Genomic DNA, 8,068 nt, shown 5'->3' with positions numbered 1-8,068 from the left:
CATATATAGGTGCAGGAGTGGCTGTGTGCTAAGTAGCTTGCTACCAGCCACATGGCACCAGGTTCAGTCCCACAGCGTGGCACCTTGGGCAAGTGTCTTCTACTATAGCTACAGGCCGACCAAAGCCTTGGGAGTGGATTTGGCAGATGGAAACTGAAAGAGGCCTTTTGTATGTAGTACATGTGTGTGTGTGTGTGTGTGTGTGTGTGTGTGTGTGTGTGTGTGTGTGTGAATGTCTCCTTGCCTTGAAATGATGTGAGTCGTAAACAAGTGTCACTGTCATGAAAGTGGTGTAGTTCTTCGTTCATTTTTGATTTTCCATGAAAGCATGTCTGGTCATGGAGAGATATGACATTATTTGAAAACAGGTAAGTGTTGGTGACAGGAAAAGCATCCAGCTGTGCAAGATGTACCACAAGAAAATACCATGTGACCCATGTAAGCATTGAAAATTGGATGTTAAGATGATGACGACAATGACGATATAACTACAAAAATTGACATTCTGCTATGTAGTGTGTAGTGTGTTCAATATATGGACTATAAAAGGTGGCCATTTTATGTATTTGCAGTTGTGGAAAAGGTGTTTTATTGGAGTCTCAAAACAATATCTTCTATAAATATACTCAGTGTCCTATTTATAGGACAGTGGGGCTTAATGGGTTAAGAACTGAACATAATGTATATTGTTGACATAATGTATAGTTATGAATCTAGAATTATAAAGGCAGCAAGCTGGCTGAACCATTAGTACGTCAGGCGAAATGCTTAGCGGTATTTTGTCTGCCGCTACGTTCTGAGTTCAAATTCCGCTAAGGTTGATTTTTGCCTTTCTTCCTTTCAGGGTCAATAAATTAAGTACCAGTTGCATAGTGGGGTTGATCTAATCGACTGCCCCCACCAACTCTCCAAAAATTTTGGGCCTTGTGCCTAGAATAGAAAAGAATATTTCACAAGCCCAAAGTGGCAAGCTGCCGGGCGAAATGGTTGGCGATATTTCATCTGCTGCTACATTCTGAGTTCAAATTCCACCGAGGTCAACTTTGCCTTTCATCCTTTCAGGGTTGATAAATTAAGTACCAGTTGTGTACTGGGGTCAATCTAATCAACTGTCACCCACTCCCCCAAAATTTCAGGCCTTGTGCTTAGAGTAGAAAAGAATATTTTACAAGCCCAAGCTGGCAGAAATGTTAGCATGCCAAGTGAAATGCTTAGTGGTATTTCGTCTACCACAACATTCTGAGTTCAAATTACACCAAGGTCGACTTTGCTTTTCATCCTTTTAAGGTTGATAAAGTAAGTACCAGTTGCATATTAGTTTCGATCTAATTGATTGACCCCCCCCCCCCCCCCCCCAAAAAAAAAAAATTCAGGCCTTGTGCCTATTGTAGAAAGGATTATGAATCTAGAATTATAATAAGCAGTCTTGAAGTTAAGCTTAAGCCCACCATTTAAAACAACCAACCGATCATAATAATAACACAAACGATTTAATAACTTTCAAAATTACAAAATCTCTTCTGTCATTCATTCATCCATTATAACTATTCTAGGAAAATGCCTCAGCTACCACTACCCCCGCCCATCATACTATGTAACTCTAATATTCCTTAAAGAAATTATAATGTTAAAGGAACTTAAAAGTCTTCCTTTTCTTCGAGAGTTGCTATTTTATTCAAATCAAAAGATGCAACGGTGATTTTTCTTTTTCATTATTTCACGAATATTCATGGGTTTATAGAAAAAAAATTCTATCTGTTGTCTACATTGGTTAAGCTGATCTATTTCAGCTGATCTATTTTCCAGCCTGGAACATATTGAATATCTTTTTTTTTATTATATTTATCATAATCATCATTGTCATCATCATCTTCATTGTTGTTGTTTTTGCTATCATTATTGTTTATTATCATTATAATTGTTCTTTTTCTTATTCTTCTTCTTACTGTTTAATAACAGTATTATTATTATTATTATTATTATTATTATTATTATTATTATAATAATAATTATTATTATTATTATGATGATGATCATCATCATCAATATTTTGGTTTTGTTAGAGAAATTCTTCAATTTGCATAATAGTAGAATTTCATTACTGCTATCTGCCATGCCAGATCAGTTGTCAAACCAATATTAGAAAGATTCTTAAAAAGAAGGACAAAAATAAGAAAAAATAAAAAGCAACAAAAAATATATATTCTTTCTCTTTTATTTTCTTTATTTTCATATGAACTTGTCATTTCTCTAGTGGATATGAACATTATTAACATAGGGACAACAATTCCTTGAATATAGTAATAGGAATATGTATTATTTGGAGAAATTATTGATTTTTAGATTCCAGCTGACTTTATAAATTTCTTTCTACTTGTATCTTTTCCTCCATCCACTGCCGCCTTCTTATTACCAGATCCATTGTGAAATATTACTTTTCCAGGCTCTCATATTCTCTTTAGTTGAAATTTGTTTAAATTATTATTTTAAGTACTAGAAATAGCTGATAAATAATTTTAAATATAAAAACAAAAAATAGAACCGAAATAAAAATTTGAAAAAGAGAAAAACATGAAAAATAGTTGAGGAAAGGAATTTCTTTACATCAAAATTTTGTGAAAAATATTTAAAATGATGCAATATTTGGATATAAAATTGGAGATCTCTGGTTAAGAAACATTCACAAGTAAGAAACTGAAAGAAAAAAGAAGAGAAAATATTAAAATTAGACATAAAACTGTATAAAATGATTTGACGTCTTTCTTAGTAGCTATTAACAAATGAAACTGTTATTCTGTACTGAATAATGTCTGTAATTTTACAGCCTTGTAAAAAATTGCTGTTGGAAATTGATCAAATTTGACTTAAAATTGAGAGCCTAAGCATGAATTGAAAGTAGTTAGATGAGCAATATTTTCATATTTTATAAATGTATCTCAATTTGAAACATATAAAATTAATAATAAATTGCCTTATGGAAGCTGATTTGCAATCTCTGTATAATGATTTCTTATGTGGTGGGTAACTTATCTCTAACCTATCTTTGAATAAAAAACAAAGGGGGGAATATATAGAGAAAAGGAAAGACAAGTATAAAACTAAACACGTTCATGTAAAGTCATGCTTAATGTGTTCAAGTATAAATGGATGTGGAAAGAGTTTCTGCTGCAGAAAAAAGTTTTGAGAGAAAATTCTTCTTCCAGATAACATTTGTGAAAATATATTGGTCGGTGAATGATGTCACTAAATGGTAGGATGCATGCATTTCTGCGCTGTTTTATATCATCAGCAATGAACACCCAGTGTGCCCTTCACAGCCTGAAAAGAATGAATCCATTTTTTATATTAGAACGTCAAATGAGACATTTGCTGATGTGAATAAAAGCTGGTAAATCTAGAATTCAATAAATAAAGTCACACGAAACAGCTTTGAACAAAATGAATTCAGACATGAATATAATCTTAACCTCAAGCTGTGCCTGCACTTCAATTCTGAAAGAGAACTTTCCCAGATCTTTCTAGATTGTAAGACAGACACAGTGGGAGATAATTGTTACAGGTAAAGATCAGTTAGTTTAGAAACACAGGTAGAAAGTTTTATATTGGGATGTTCTCTGAAAGGATTTGAAAATGTACTTAGTGTAGGTTAACTCAGTGAAAGGGCATGGCTCAGTGGTTAGAGCATCAGGCGCACAATCCGGAGATAGTAAGTTCAATTCCAAGACTGGGCTGTGTGTATTGTTCTTGAGCAAGACATTTTATTTCATATTGCTCCAGTTCACTCAGCTGGCAAAAATGAGTTGTGATCTGACTGATGTCAAGCTCTATCGGACTTTGCCTTTCTCTCGGATAACATTGGTGGTGCGGAGAGGGGAGACTGGTATATATATGGGTGAATGCTTGTCTTCTACAAACAACCTTGCCCAGACTTGTACCACAGAGGGTAACATTCTAGGTGCAATCCCATGGTCATTCATGACCAATGCACGGTGGTGGGAGGGTCTTTAGCTGAACTCATGGTATGAGTGCTAGTGTTATTGATAGTTGCTTGTTGCATATCAGTGACCGATGGTCACTTTGTTTACTATATATTGTTAGCAATAGTGGACCCAGGCTATCGCTCTGGCATGCAGGTGCTTGTAACTGAGGATGATCCAAATAGCTCAAAACCAAGTCAGTTTTGTGATTCTGTTACCTGCTAGTGAGTGGCAAGGGTTCACTATCCAAGATAACAATATATTGTATATAAAGGGTACTGACAACCAGCTGGTGGGGAATCTGCCTGGGGTTAAACTAGTAGTAACATTCAACAGCCACTTTGATGTGATTAATTTTATCAGTGACCAGAAAAGTGATACAATTTGTAAATTTAGTTATTTTGAATATAGACTTTCTTCTACTTTCTTTTATTTGTTTCAGTCATTAGACTGTGGCCATGCTGGAGGAATTTTAGTTGATGAATTGACTCCAATACTTGTTTAAGCTTCATACTTACTCCGTTGGTCTCTTTTGCCAAACTGTTTAGTCATGGGAATATAAACACATTAACATTAGTTGTTAAGTGGAGAGGGAGAGAAACACAGCTCCCCCTCATATATCTATGTGTGTGTGTGTGTGTGTGTGTGTGTGTGTGTGTGTGTGTGTGGCTTTGGTCAGGCTGGGGCTATAGCAGAAGATACATGCCTAAGGTTCCATGCAGTAACACAGAACCAAGTATCATGTGGTTGGAAAGCATGGATCTTACCACACAGCCATACCTGCACCTATGAACGTCACTGAATCATAGGTTGCAGGCATTTCTGCGTTGTTTCATGTCATCAGCAATGAACAGCTAATCTACCTTTCACAGCCTGAAAAGAATGAATGTTTTTCTTATGTTAGACAATAAATGGTACATTTGTTGGTGGATAGCTTGGTAAAGCTGTGAGATTAAATAACTAAAATCACATGAAACAGCTTTGAATAAAATAAATTCATAGGTGCAGAAAATAATACAAAAAAGATATTAATAACAGATTTCAAATCAAAGCTGGGTAGCTTTTATTTGAAGTTTACTGTACATGCTATTTCTTCGCATTATCCTTTTCCAAGATAAAAATGATTATGTAATGTCACTTTAGTGAATTTTTCAGAATTTCTATTTTTTTTTTTCCTTCTGCCAATACTAAAAATGATTTTATATGAAAAACAGTATTTAATTTCCAGTACTGTTTTAAATTCCACAAAAAAAAAAAAAAAAAAAGGATAAAGGCACAAAGAAAAAAAAAATATTGTTTGTAATTTAAACAGCAAATTTTTTAAAAATCTTAATTTACATTAGGAAAATGGTTGGTGATATGCTTTTAAATGTCTATGCATAGTTTAGTTTTTCATAAAGGCCACGACTATGATATTACTTCAAACTACATAAATCTTTTATATCTGGCATAATGGCAAGGAATTCTTTCAGGCATCATATGCTGTTTGATTGTAGCTGACTAGAATATACATATATATACACACACACACGCACACATATCGTTGTCATCGTCATTTAACATCTGTTTTCTATGCTGGCATGTGTTGGACAGTTCAACAGGATCAGGAGAGCCGTAAAGCTACATCAGGTTCCATTTGTATGTGTGTGTGTGTGGATAGATATGTAGGTAGGTAGGTAGATATATAGGTAAATACATAGATATGTAAGTAGGTAGATAGACAGACAGATAGATAGATAGATAGATAGATAGATAGAATTCTATATTTAAGAGATGAGGAATTATGTACATTATTTATCGTTGCCAGTGCCCCTGGGCTGGCTCTTGTGCAGGTGACACATGAAATTTTTCGAGCGAGATCGTTGCCAGTGCCCCTGGACTGGCTCTTGTGCGGGTGACACATGAAATACACCATTCTGAGCGTGATCGTTGCCAGTGCCGCCTGGCTGGCCTTCGTGGGATTTTTGAACGAGATCGTTGCCAGTGCCCCTGGACTGGCTCTTGTGTGGGTGGTACATAAAATGCACCATTTTGAGCATGGCTGTTGCCAGTATCGCCTGACTGGCCTTCGTGCGGGTGGCACGTAAAAGCACCCACTACACTCTCTGAGTGGTTGGCATTAGGAAGGGCATCCAGCTGTAGAAACTCTGCCAAACCAGATTGGAGCCTGGTGTAGCCATCTGGTTTCACCAGTCCTCAGTCAAATCGTCCAACCCATGCTAGCATGGAAAGCGGACGTTAAATGATGATGATGATGATGATGATGATTTACATTTGACTTGTATTTGTCCTCATCTTGTTTGTTGTTAACACAACGTTTCAGCTGATATACCTTCCAGCCTTCATCAGGTGTCTTGGGGAAATTTCAAACCTGGGTTCTCATTCCTAAGGTACTTTTCAATGTTATTATTATTATTATTCAGGTCACTGCTTAGAATCGAACTCAGAATCTTGGGGTTAGTAGCCTGTGCTCTTAACCACTATGCCATATAACCATGGGCAGTGACCTGAATAATAATAATAATAATAATAATAATAATAATAATAATGATAATAACATTGAAAAATACCTTAGGAATGAGAACCCAGGTTTGAAACTTCCCCAAGACACCTGATGAAGGCTGGAGTGTACATCAGCCGAAACATTGTGTTAACAACAAACAAGATGAGGACAAATAATGTGAATAATGTAGATCGATAGATAGATAGATGCATACATACATACATACGTAGGTATAGATAGATAGATACATACATACATACATACGTAGGTAGGTAGATAGATAGACCTAGCAGTTTTACATATTTGCTTTGAATCACATCAAAACAAGAAATATGAGAGAACCAGGAACAGTTTTGGGTAGATTGGTATCAAAAGGGTGAAATAAGTTTTGCTTTAACTGGACAAGTGTATATCTCATCTGCTGGGGTCTACAATGTGCACTCAAGGTATCGATGTTCATTGAGTCCTGCAACTTGCATCATTTTACACAAGACAGCCACACTCTTCTGTGACAGGATGAGCTGTGTGATCCCCCATCTAGGAGGCACATGGCTTAGTAGTGAGGGTATCAGGTTCATGATTATAAGATTGCAGTTTCCATTCCTGGGTTGAGCAATGTGCTGCGTTTTTGAGCAAGACACTTCATTTCACCCTTCTCTACTCCACTCAGCTGGCAGAAATGAGTAACCCTGTGATGGACTGGTGTCCTGTCTAGGGAGGAATAAATACACCAGAGAAACCAGGAAAATGGCAATGAGTATAGCAATGGATTTAGTGTACAAGTAGGAGTTCACCAAGGTTCAGTTCTCAGCCCCATCTTTTTTACCTTAGTCCTCTGCCCTTAACAGACGAATTCAAGATCAGCTTCCCTTGAGACCTCCTCTACACTGATGATCTTGTTCCTATAGCTGAATCCCCACCTGACCTAGTGAAGAAATTTCAGGTGTGAAAGCAAGGCCTGGAATCTAAGAACCTTAGTGTTAATTTAGCAAAACTAAAGTCCTTAGTAACAGCTTAAACATACTGTCACTAACAACATGCTGTATGAAAACCGAGCAAAACAAAATGTATTTAACAAGAAATCCCTTGAGAAGATGTATCTGCACTGAGGAATGCACCACAACCAGTTGCACAGTATCCTATCCGCACAGTGAGGGAGCGATGCAGGATGCATTAAAACGATCATTATGTGCAATAAAGTCTCATATCTTCCATTTTCCATCTCTATCATTTGTTATATATTGATGTAGATCTAGCGATAATTGTATAAACACTGTGGATGACTTCAGGTAGCCATAGGCAGTGAACGTGCTTCATCGGCTTACGACTAGGAATATACCCAAAACTTAAATATTTACTTAAATATATGTGTGTGTGTGTGTGTGTGTATACATTGTGGGGAGACAGAGAGTAAGATTTGCAATTCATGATTCTTGTTATGTTGCTTATTGCCAATCAATCAGTAATTGGCTCTCTCTTTCTGGATAGAGAAATTGACATTCACTTCAGATTGTTCCAAATATAAATCATTAAATTCAAAATTGATAATATATATATATATACATATATATATATATATATATATATA

The 8,068-nt window shown here is 36.0% G+C and overlaps 1 long non-coding RNA gene across 3 annotated transcripts in view; it reads right to left on the bottom strand.

Annotated features, from left to right (window-relative positions):
* Positions 1 to 2,616: 2,616 nt before the first annotated feature.
* LOC106878534 (uncharacterized) overlaps positions 2,617 to 8,068 on the bottom strand; it is a 24,335-nt gene continuing 18,883 nt past the window's right edge. For all 3 annotated transcript variants that reach the window (XR_008263645.1, XR_008263647.1, XR_008263646.1), the window contains exons 6-7: positions 4,745 to 4,850; positions 2,617 to 2,694 (exon numbers count right to left, since the gene is read on the bottom strand). This is a non-coding gene — a long non-coding RNA (uncharacterized LOC106878534). The remainder of the gene's footprint in view (positions 2,695 to 4,744; positions 4,851 to 8,068) is intronic.

Source organism: Octopus bimaculoides, chromosome 3 (assembly GCF_001194135.2).
Source record: "Octopus bimaculoides isolate UCB-OBI-ISO-001 chromosome 3, ASM119413v2, whole genome shotgun sequence".
Taxonomy (NCBI): Eukaryota; Metazoa; Mollusca; class Cephalopoda; order Octopoda; family Octopodidae; genus Octopus; species Octopus bimaculoides.
Note: the sequence above shows the minus strand (reverse complement) of the source record. Positions and strands in the feature narration are given on the sequence as shown.